Source organism: Chlorocebus sabaeus, chromosome 18, assembly GCF_047675955.1.
Source record: "Chlorocebus sabaeus isolate Y175 chromosome 18, mChlSab1.0.hap1, whole genome shotgun sequence".
Taxonomy (NCBI): Eukaryota; Metazoa; Chordata; class Mammalia; order Primates; family Cercopithecidae; genus Chlorocebus; species Chlorocebus sabaeus.
The window spans coordinates 9,767,380-9,779,933 of NC_132921.1; the positions used below are offsets into that span (position 1 = coordinate 9,767,380).

Consider the following 12,554-nt stretch of genomic DNA (forward strand, 5'->3'; position numbering starts at 1 on the left):
TCATTAGAGGTGATTTTCTTTTACAAATCTATAAAATTAAAGGGAAACTAATATAATTAAACAATTCTTGCTGTATGGAAAGTGAAATATAATAGTAATTGAGAGATCTTGTTGTCAGTTTCAGCATTATACACCATTAAAACTGTTTTAGCAAAAAAGGTAAATAAATTGTTTTTTGTTTTGCCCTCTTTTATTTTCACTGACCACTCACTGATGAGTATGCTGAAGAACTGAAAAATAACCCAAAGATTAGCAGCCAGGAGCTTAAAAAACAAAACAAAATAACAAATCTCAACAAGGAATTTTAAGGTAGAATGAAGAATATCTCTAAACCTGTTCATTGAGACACTTTTATAAGCATCAAGGCACACTATCACATGTTTTTATTAATACCATAGAAACTTTAGAAGAGCAAATGTTTCTGACAGAGCAATACTTTAACTTGAAAAGACAAGCTCGCCTTTTTGAACAGAAATGTTTCTTTCACACTGCTACAAATGCACAAAATTTAGTTAGTGGTTTCTGAAAAATATCGTTAACTTTTTAGCACGTATTCCTTTTCCACAAGTTTAACTCCTCCCACAAAGGATCTAAACAGCAATAGTCATGTTTGAAGCACACAACCCCTTTGACTTCAAAGGCCACATGAGGCAATGTGGTTGCCATTAGCGTACATATCAAACAGTGTTGGAATATGAGCTTTAAGAAAAATAAGACATTCTAGCCCTGAAGTTCGACTTTTCACTCACTCACCTTAAACATCCTTAATGTTTACAAATCTGATAGAGTCAAACACAAGTCAATGAACTTTTCCTTTGCTTACAAATACTATGCTTCACTCATAAATGAGTTTAGTGCATGTTCATTGATTTATAATATCCTCTTTGTCGCCACACCAGAATCGTCTCACATATTTGAATCTGCTAATGCTTTATAAATCCCTATATAGTACGTAGAAACTAAATAATTGTTTAAACAACAATAATCAGAATTTATAGCTATTTTGGCAAGGGGCAAAGGGTTTGAGAATACAATAAAACGTGTTCCCGAGGAAAAAATTAGTAAATTTCTTTTCTGTCAGATATTACCTCTTAGATGTAATGTTCACGTTCAGTCAAATAAGATGATCTCATAAAGATAATGAAAAGATTATCTTTGTAGGTATTTTCTGTATTAACATCATTTTCTGCTGTTATGAGTTCTTTGTATCTTCATATTAAATGATTTTTAGAGAGCCAATTTTGCCTATCGCTAACAAATTACTTCCTGGCTTAAACCCATCCATTCATTTTATTTTATCTCAACTTGTGGGTGAGGAACTAGAGCCAGGCTAGGTTCTTAGGCTCCAAAGGGCACTGACAGCTGAGGTCCCTTTGTGGTACTCAGTTGGCAGGGAGGCTAGTCCCGAGGATCCCAGGCACCTTCACTCACACGTATGGACCTTGGACAGGATAGTTAGGAGTCTGAGAATAGCTGGAATGGTCAATCGAAGGACCTACAGGTGGTCTCTCCAGCATGGCAGTGTCAGAATATTTGTCCTTATACGGTGGCTCAGGATTCCAAAAAACTGTCCCAAAAAATAGCAGGTAGAAGAATTATCTTGGTTTTATTAGTACTGTAGGAGCTTAATACTCCAGTGTTTATATTATATTCACTACTATGAGTTTCTTCTAATCAAAAAAAAGCAGAGAATAAATTAAAAATTTTAGTATGCATTTGCTAACTTACAGAATGTGTATTTTTAATAATAAAATAGGCATATTTGTTGGCATGCCTTGATACTCTCATGATTCGTGTATCAATAATATCAAACATAGAAATCATTTTACTAATAAAGAAATAGGAACGTGTTTTCAGGTTCAATAAATTATCATCAATTTGTCAGGCAGCATTGTCCCATTTAATGAACTGAAAGCTGAGGCCTATTAAAATTAAGTAACTTTCTCCAGGTCACCCAGCTGTTAGATGTCACAGCTAAGACAAGCCTCCCTTGTGGCTGAGTGCATACATTGCATCTGTGCAATTGAATTACATCAATATTTTAATACAGAATCCTACAGTGATGTTCAGTGCCATTTATCCTCATTCTCTGTGAAACTTCAACATTCAATATTTAGAAGTTCTTATGATCGTGTATGCACAGTGCCTCTTAAAAGTCTAAAGCATTTATATTCAAAACCTCACCCCTGAGCCCTAAGGATAAAATAATTTGTATTTATGCCCTATACAACTTGGAGATAATTACATAGCAGTTGGGCTGTTTTTTCTAACTACCATGCTAATGTTCAGTAACTGCACTTTTGACAATCCACTGGTATCTAATTAGGAAAAAACATCTTAGTAGATGCAAACATCATGCCCATTTGACAGACTGGAGTTAGGCTATTTAAGAAGAGGGAAGAATAAATGAACACTCAGGTAACTGTGTTGGTGTTGGTTTTAATATGCCACCTAAGCACAATAATCTAATTTTTAAATCTACAAAATGTTTTATTATTTAATGAGAATAACATATTTGTTAAATGTTAAAATAATGGCCTTTAAAAGGCATATTTCCAATATCACCAGTATGCACAATTTTTTAACACTGTTGGTGCATGAGGTTACTGTAAGACTCAGAGGATTTAAATTATAAATTATACATATCCCTGGACTATATCTAATAAAGAAAAGCAAATAGATGTAAAATGTATAAATTGCATAAAAGTTACAGTAATACATGTATTTAAATAAATAGAAATAAACAATCTATTGGAATAAGCTTTTCATTGGCATGAATCAAAGAATTTCTAAAGTTGGTCCTTGAATTGACCAATAAGAAATAGGCAATAAATTTGCTTGCTACTTCTTTACTTAATAAATAAAATCCCCCAAAGTTCATAAGCTATTTTGAAAACTAACAAGACCATATTTCTCTTTTAAGAAAGTTTTTGGTGACAAAATTTCAGCAAACATTTTTGTTTCTAAACTATTTACTATAGAAAAATGTAAAACAAATACAAATATAAAGAAGATGGTATTATACACCCCTTTTTACTCATCACCCGCACTCAGTATTTTATCAAAATTTTTATCACCCAGCTTCAACATTTTTCATAGCCAATATTCTAACCATACTCTCACCGACTCCTACACTTTACTGTTTTAACACAAATCTCAGATATATTTCACCTGTAAATGGGAGAAGAATTTACAATTTTAAATTGTGATAGGTTAGAATATTTTACAAATTTAATAAAGACTGAATTTACGTTTTAATCATTTTTGAAAATTTAATAAGAAATTAGTATTTTGAGCAAATTTGAAATAAAAATAATTATCATACTAGGGCAATTGCTATTTTCAAGAAGTTAGGGGGTATCACTTGGTAATAAACAAATAATGCTTAAGACAAAACCATTGCTATTAATTCACTTGTGACTCAATATTGATGTAGCTTAAGCTACTAGGTATATTTTTTATTGTTTACACCACACCTGATTTCAAAATACTGAAAGTCTTGTATATATTTAAAATAACGTGATTTAATTTTTAAAATGTGTACACTAATTCAAACTAGTCCCTATCCGGTAGTCAAAAACACTTATTTTATACTAATTACAAGTTAAATCTTTAACTGACAAAATATAGAAATATAGAAATTTACTCTTTTATAAGTAAATTCATTCTTCCAACAACTATTTATCTGGCACTTATATGGCAAGCTGTTCCATATATTAAAGATAAAATAGCAAACAATAGTTCTCATCCTCATAAAGATTATGGTCTAATAGGAAAACAGAAAATTGAGAAATAGAATTATAAATGTATTATAGAACACGATGCAGCCATAAATGCTATGAAGAAAAAGCCAGATAAGGTGATACTTGGTGACTTGGGGGAGAAGCAATTTCATTCCTAAAGAAAATCCCTATGTGCAGTCACTTGAATGAAGTAAGGACTAAGTCTTACAATGATGTATTAGCCCATTATCACACAGCCATAAAGAACTACCTGAGACTGGGTAATCTATGAAGAAAAGACGTTTAATTGACTCACAGTTCCAGAGGCTGTACAAGAGGAAACATGGCTGGGAGGCCAGGAAACATACAATCATGGTGGAAGGGTAAATGGGAAGCAAGCACATCTTCATATGGCAGCAGGAGAGAGAGAAAAAGAGTAAAGAGGAAAGTGCTACACACTTTTAAACAACCAGATCTTGTGAGAACTCACTATCACAAGAACAGCAAGGGGGGGAATCTGTCCCCATGATCCAATTACCTCCCACCAGACCCTTCTCCCCAAAGGTGGGAATTATAATTCAACAAGAGATTTGGTTGGGGACACAGAGCCAAACCATATTAAATGGTAAGGAAGAATAGCAAGGGAAACAGCTCTGATGGGGAAATAGGAGTAATGTCTTAAAGGAACTGAAAAAAGCAGCTCACAAGGAGAAAGGAAGGTATAAAGCTGCAAGAAATGAGGTCTACCAGATAGGACCTGTAATCATATAAGATCTGACAAGCTGAGAAAAGAACTATGGGTTTTATAACACACTGTTGAAAAAATTTTGAGCAAGGAAGGGAAATAATCTAATTTTTAGGTTTTAAAGAGTACTCTGGCTTTTGCAGGACAATTAACTGTAGAGCTACCAATATTGAAGAAGGAAGATAAGTTAAAACGTAGTTGAGGGGGTAGGACTTCCAGCACTATAGTACAATATAGGCTCAAAACTCTTCCTCCACCCACAGACACACATAGCTACACATGGATCAGTTCCCTCTGAAAACTCCAGATACTACTTGAGAACCTCCTGTACACCAGGTGACTGAGAAAATTCCCACTTTGAAATGAGTAGGGAAGGCTGAGACATATAAAGCACATCCCTGCCACACCACACAACTGGTGGGGAATTCTCATCTCCCAATTTCTTCCCTAGAAGCAAACAATTTGAACCACACATCTAGTGCCCCACCTTTTACAGTTGATACCCAAGCGACTAACTCCCAATCTGCCCATCTCTGGAAGCTGACGGGACCTGGCATTCACTAGTCCTCCAGGACCACAGAGAACAAAAAGGCAGTTTTAAACAGCCATGTGAGCACTTCCTATGCCTCTTCCCCTTGACTGAGTGCAGTGCTGGAAGCTAACAGGGCATGCAATCACTAGTTCTCTTAGAGGTTGCACAGTCACATGGGAAAATCCCATGACTTCTCCACTGAGCCCACTCCAGTGAAAAAATCAGTCCTCCAACTTCTCCCTAGAAGGGGCTGGATTTCTCATCTAGCCCCCTCACAACTTTTCTGGTTGCTACCTGAGGGACTGGCCTCTAAACCCATGTGTATTTGAGAGCTAAGAGAGCCCAGCATTCACGAGCTCCCTGGGGATGACAGACAGCAAAGCAACAGTTTGAAAGTGCATGCCATCTGAACAAGTGTACAGGCACTTGTCACTGTACCCCCCACCTCGCCAGCTCAGTACAGAGTGAGCAGACAATAAATTCCACGTCCTAGCTTACCTTGAGAAGAAAAAGAATTGGACCAAATATCTACCACCTTAATTTTCCTGGCTGTTACTCAAAGAACTGGATCCTATCTCACCTGTCTCAAAGCACTGATGGTACTTGGGAATACTGTCATGGCTGCCACTAAAAACAAAGACAGAATTTATAAATGAGCACAAACACTTGAGAGACACCCAGAATCTCTGGAAAGGCAGATAGGTGAAGATCATCTTTGATATGAGGTCTGTGAGAGAAGTGGCTATTTTATCTAATACAAACCAACACAGAGGGTCATGAAAAGTGAAAAAATTTGGTAAATGTATGTTCATTAAAATAACTACACAAATCTACAGAAACCAACCCAAATGAACTGGAAATATGTGTTCCAACTGATTATAAATAATCATTATATAGATGCTAACGAAGGTCAAGAGAGCAATATCTGAATGAAGCAATCATTTTAACAAAGGGATAGACAATAAAAAAGTACCAAACAGAAAACATATAACTGAAGGATACAATAATTGAATTAAAAAATTCAATTAGAGAGGTTCAACAGATGACTAGATAGGCAGAAGAAAGAATCAGTAAATTTAAAGACAGATCATTGGAAGCCGTCCAGTCAGAGGGGCAAAAAGAAAAAAAAAAGTGTAAAAGAATAAAAACACCATAAAGAAATTATGGGGCACCAGCAAACAAATGAATATATACATTATGAGAGCTCTAGGAAAAGGAGAGACAAATGAGTAAAAAAAAATTCAAAGAAATAATGGCTGAAAACTTCCCAAACATGGGAATAGAGATTAACATCTTGATCCTAAAAGTCCAAAGAATACTAAATAAGATGAATACAAAGTTACCCAGACCATGATACATTATAACAACTTAAAAGTTAAGGACAAGGAGAGAATTTTTAAAGCAGCAAGAAAGAAACAACTTGCTACCAACAAGGGAACCTCCATGAGATTATCAGATTTCTCATCAGAAACTCTGCAGGTCAGAAGGGAATGGGATGATGTACTCAAAGTGCTAAAATAAAAAGACTGCCAACCAAGAATACTGTACCTCATAAACCTTTCCATTACAAATTGAGAGATTTTCTCAGACTTTCTCAGACAAACAACGCATTGGGATGTCAATCATCTCCACTATCTCTCCTGCACAAAGAATACTAAAGGAAATTCATCAACTTGATATGAAAGGATGCTAAAAAGCAACATAAGAGCATAAAAATATAAAACTCATTGAAAGGGTAAACATACAGAAAAAAACAGAATACTGTATTACTACAATGTTAGCACAATAAATCATGTTTAATTCAAGTACAAAAGTTAAAACACAAAAGTGTTAAAAGTAACTATGACTAATTCTTGTTAATGAACATACAGAAGTAAATTTAAACATCAATACCATAAAACATGGGAAAAGGAGAGGTAAACAGAGTTTTGTATGCAACTAAAATTGTTACTAGCTTAAAATAGACTATTATAACTAATAGCTATGAAGTGTTTTATGTAAGCTCAGTGGTAACCACAAAGAAAATATCACCAAAAAAATAGGGAGAGTCTGAGAAAGGGAGAAAGGAAACAAACCCTATCAATGCAAAAATATAACAAAATGCAAAGGAAGACAAAACAAGGGAGAAAAAGAGAAAAAAAAAAACATGAGAAAGAAAACAGTTAACAAAATGGCAATAGTAACTTCTTCCCTATTAATAATTACTTTAAATGTAAATAAGTCAAGTTCACCAATCAAAATATACAGAGTGACTTAAGAGATTTCAAAATCACAATCCAACTACGTACTGATTACAGGAAACCCAAGGACGTAAATAGGCTGAATGTGAAGAAACTGAAAAAGATATTTTGGCTGGATGCGGTGGCTCACGCCTGTAATCCCAGCACTTTGGGAGGCCAAGATGGGCGAATCATGAGGTCAGGAGATTGAGACCATACTGGCTAACAATGTGAAACCCCGTCTCTACTAAAAATACGAAAAATTAGCTGGGCATGGTAGCGGGCGCCTGTAGTCCCAGCTACTCAGGAGGCTGAGGTAGGAGAATGGTGTGAACCCAGGAGGTGGAGCTTGCAGTGAGCCAAGATCGCACTACTGCACTCCAGCCTGGGCGAAAGAGTGAGACTCTGTCTCAAAAAAAAAAAAAAAAAAGAAAGAAAGAAAGAAAGAAAAAAAAGATACATCATGCAAATGGCAGCTAAAAGAATGTGGAAATAGCTATATTTGTATCATACAAAGTAGAATTTAAGTCAAAAACTCTCTCTAGAGACAAAAAGTTTAAGTATCTAATGTGAAAGGGGTTAAATCAAGCAGAAAATATAACAATTGCAAAAGTATGTATTCAGTAAACATCAGAGCACCAACAATATAAAGCAAATACTAAATGCTCAAAAAAGAAAAAATGACAGAAATACAATAGTAGGCGATTTCAATATCCTGCTTTCAATACTGAATAGAATATCCAGAGAGAAAATCAATAAAGAAACAGTGGACTTGAACAATATTACATACCAAATAGACCTAACAGACATATGCAAAATTTCCTGCCCAAAAGCAGATAAACACAGATTCTTCTCAAGTGCACACATAATATTCTCCAGGACACATCACATGTTAAGTCACAATTCAAGTCTTACTAAGGAAGTTGATAGGAAGATTGATATTTTGTGAAATATCTTTTTCTATCGAAATGTGAATGAAATTATTAGTCAATAGCAGCAAGAAAATTAGAAAATTTACAAATTCCTAGAAACTAAAAACTCATGAACAATCAGGTCAAAGAGAGGATTAAAGATAATTTTTTAAATATTTTAGGATAAACAAACATGAAAACACAGCATATTCAAACTTAGACAATGCAGACAAGAAAAAAAAAGGCTTCCAAATCAGAAAGTAAGAAGTAAAATTGTCCCTGTTTGCAGATGACATGATATACAAAATTTTACAGCACCAAAAAAACTGTTATAACTGATAAAAAAAATTCAGTAAAGTTTCAGGACACAAAATCAACATATAAAAATTGGTTATATTTCTATACACTAATACTGAACTATCAAAGAAAGAAGAAGAAAACAATCTCATTTACAATATCACTAAAAAGAAGACGGGAATAAACTAAAGTAAGGTGGTAAAAGATCTGTACACTAAAACCTACAAAATATTTAAAAAATTTAAGACAAAAATGAAGGGAAAAATATCTCATGTTCATGAATTGTGAGAATATTGTTAAAATCTCCATACTACCCAATACTATCTACAGATTCAATGCAAATCCCTATCATTTTTTTTTTTTTTTTTTTTTTTTGAGACAGAGTTTTGCTCTTGTCCCCCAGGCTGGACTTGGCTCACTACAACCTCCACCTCCTGGGTTCAAGAAATTCTCCTGCCTTAACCTCCTGAGTAGCTGGGATTACAGGCGCCCACCACCTCGTCCAGCTAATTTTTTTATTTTTAGTAGAGATGGGTTTTCACCATGTTGGCCAGGCTGGTCTCAAACTCCTGATCTCAGGCGATCTGCCCACCTTGGCCTCTCAAAGTGCTGGGATTACAGATGTGAGCCACCACACCTGGACCCTATCATAATTTTTATAGAAATAGAAGAAAAATCCTGAAAATTATATGGAACCACAAAAGACTACAAATATCTAAAGCAATCCCAAACAAGAAGAAGAAAGCTGAGACCATCACACTTCCTAATTTTAAATTATGTTACAACACTACAGGAATCAAAACAATATGGCACTGGCCCCAAAACAGACAAACAGACCAAAAGAGCAGAATGGACAGTCCGTAAGTAAATCCAAGAGTATTTGATAAACCAATCTTTGATAAAGGCACTATAAATAATGAGAAAAGGATAGTCTATTCAATAAATAGTGCTGGGGAAGCTGGATATCCACAGGCGAGAAAGAGGGAGAAGGGAAGGAAAGGAAGAAAGAGAAAAAGAAAAGAAAGTTATTGGTCCTTAATTCATACCATATATAAAAATATAAAATGAATTAAATACTTTAATGTAAGACCTGAAACTGTAAAACTCCTAGAAGAAAGTATAGGTAAAAAGCTCCATGACAATGATTTTGGCAATAATCTTTTTGAAATGACACCAAAAGCATGGGCAACAACATCAAAAAAAAAGAAGTGGTATAAATTTCATGTGATCATAGCATATGATCCTTTTCATGTACTATTGAATTCAGTTTGCTTATGTTCTGTTGAGTGCTTTTGCATCTGTATTCATCAGGAATATTGGCCTGTAGTTTTCGTTTCTGTTTTTCTTGTAGTGTCCTTGTCTGGCTTTGGTACCGGAATAATGCTGACCTCAAAAAACAAGTTTGAAAGTGTTCTCTCCTCTTTAATTTTTTAGAAGAGTTTGGAAATGACTGATATTAATTCATCTTTAAATGTTTGGTAGACTTCACCAGCAAAGGCATTAGGTCTGGGATTTTTCTCCATTCCTTTAATTTCAGCCTACATGTGCCTTGGAGTTGATGTGAGTCTCTTGATTCTTTAATTCATTTCGCCACTCCACACCTTTTGAATAGAGTATTCTATTTGTATCTAAAGTGATTATTGATAGGTAAGGACTTACTATTGCCATTTTTTTTCATTGTTTCCTGACTGCTTTGTAAATTCTGTTCTTTTTTATTCTTTTTGCTGCCTTCTTTTGTGATTTAATGATTTTTTAGTGGCATGCTATGATATCTTTATCTTTCCTATACATACTAGAGGTTTTTGCTTTGTGGTTTCTATGAGGTTATATAAAACATTTTATAGGTATAAAGGTCTATTTCAAGGTTATAACAACCTAACTTCAATTGCACACAAAACCTTTATACTTTTAGTCCCCCTCCACATTTTATGTTTTTGATATCAGAGTTTACATCTTTCTAAATAGTGTATCAATTCATAAATTTTAACTGATTTACATATCACCATTATAGCATTAGAGTATTCTAAAGTTGTGTGCTTATCTTTACCTCTGAGTTTTAAACTTTCATGTTTTCATGTCATAAGTTAGTGTCCTTTAATTTCAATGTGAAGAACGTCCTTTAGCATTTCCTCCAAGGCAGTTCTAGTGGTGAACTCTCTCAGCTTTTTTTTTTTTTTTTTTTTTTTTTTTTTTTTTTTTTTTTTTTTTGAGAAAGTCCTGATTACTCCTTCCTTTCTGAAGGATAGCTTTGCCAAGTATTCCTGGATGGCAGTTTTTTGCTTTCAGCACTTTGAATATATCATCTTTTCTTCTGGTCTGCAAAGTTTCCACTGAGGAATTCACTGAGAGCCTCATGAAAGTTCCCTTGTATGTGTCAAGCCTCTTTTCTCTTGCTGCTTTCAAAATTCTTTGTCACTGATTTTTGACAGTTTGATATAATGTGTATCAGTAATATCTTCTTTGGGTTTAATCTGTTTGGGGAATTTTGAGCTTCATGTATCCGATAGCCATATGTATTCTCAGATTTGGGAAGTTTTCAGCCATTTATTTTTTTAAATAAGCTTTCTGCCCCTTTCACTCTCTTCTTTGGCATGTCCACGATATGATTGTTAGTTTTTTTGATGGAGTTCCGTAAATTCCATAAGCTTTCTCCATTCTTTTTCATTTTCTTTTTTCTACATTGACTGGATAATTTTTTAAGTTCCAGGGTACAGGTGCAGATGTGCAGGTTTGTTACATAGGTAAACGTGTGCCATGGTGGTTTGCTGCACCTATCAACCCATCACCTAGGTTTTAAGCCCAGCATGCATTAGCTCTTTTCCCTAATGCTCTCCCCCATCACCCTCCTCTGGCAGGCTCTAGTGTGTGTTGTTCCTCCATTCCCTGTGTCCACATGTTCTCATTGTTCAGTTCCCACTTATGGGTGAGAACATGCGGTGTTTGGTTTTCTGTTCCTGCATTAGCTTGCTGAGGATAATGGCTTTCAGCTTCATCCATGTTCCCTGACAGGATAATTTCAAATGACCTGTCTTCAAGTTCACAGACTTTTTCTTCTGTGCAATCAAGTCTGCTGTTGATTCTATCACATTTTTCATTTTTTTTTTCATTGTATCCTTCAGCTGCAAAATTTCTATATGATTCTTTTTTTTTTTTTTTTACCAGAAACATGTGCACTTTATTGAATGCCATTGTAGAAAAGTGTGTGAGGATAAAGGACTGACACAGGACTCAGCTCTGGGGGCAGGACCAGGAATGGAAGGTGGAGCACGTGGGACACAGGTTATGGGCAGAGCTCCTGGCCTGAATGATGTCTCCTGACCTATTGATGGGCTTGGAAGATCAATACTGGGACGACAATGAGCAGAATGGTCATGAGGATGCCCAAAATCAGGGCCCAGATGTTCAGGCACTTGGCGGTGGAGGCATAGGCCTGGGCCCCAGTCAGGTCGCCAACCATCTTCCTGTCCCTAGACTTCACGGAGTAGGCGAACGCTATGAAGCCCAGGCAGCAGGGGTTCATGAAGAGGGTGTTAAACAGGGACCAGACGACATGGTCGGGCACGGAGGTCTCGCTGCGGATGTGGATCACGGTGGACGTCGGGGGAGCATGGTTGTGGGGTGCCCCCAGCACAGCCACCTCGTGCTCTTCCTTGAGCATCTCATAGCTGGGGGGCTGGCCGCTGTTGACAGGAGAGAAGACAGTTTGGACCGTGTGGTTCATGGTGTCCTGCGAAGGCCAGTGGTGGTCGGGTTAGCGGGATGGTTCTCTCTATATGATTCTTTATGATTTCTGTCTCATATAGAACTTCTCATTTTGTTCATGTACTGTTTCTTCTGATTTTATTCACTTGTCTGTTTTCTCTTGTAGCTTGCTGAACTTCCTTAAAATGATTATTTTGAATTCTTAGGCAATTCATAAATCTGCATATCCTTGGATTTGTATACTAGATCATTATTGTATTCTTTGGTGGTGTCATGTTTCTTTGATTTTTCATGTTCTTTAAAGTCTTGTGCTGCTCTCTTTGCATCTCAAGAGGCAGTCACCTTCTCTAGTCTTTACTGACTGGTTTTGGAAAGTGAATACTTTCACCAGTCAGCTCAGTTAGGAATTCTTAAACTCTCTTAAAC

The 12,554-nt window shown here is 35.7% G+C and overlaps 1 pseudogene; it reads right to left on the reverse strand.

Moving 5' to 3' along the window:
- Positions 1 to 11,694: 11,694 nt before the first annotated feature.
- On the reverse strand, positions 11,695 to 12,189 carry LOC119620499 (interferon-induced transmembrane protein 3 pseudogene; annotated as a pseudogene).
- Between the last annotated feature and the right edge of the window lie 365 nt (positions 12,190 to 12,554).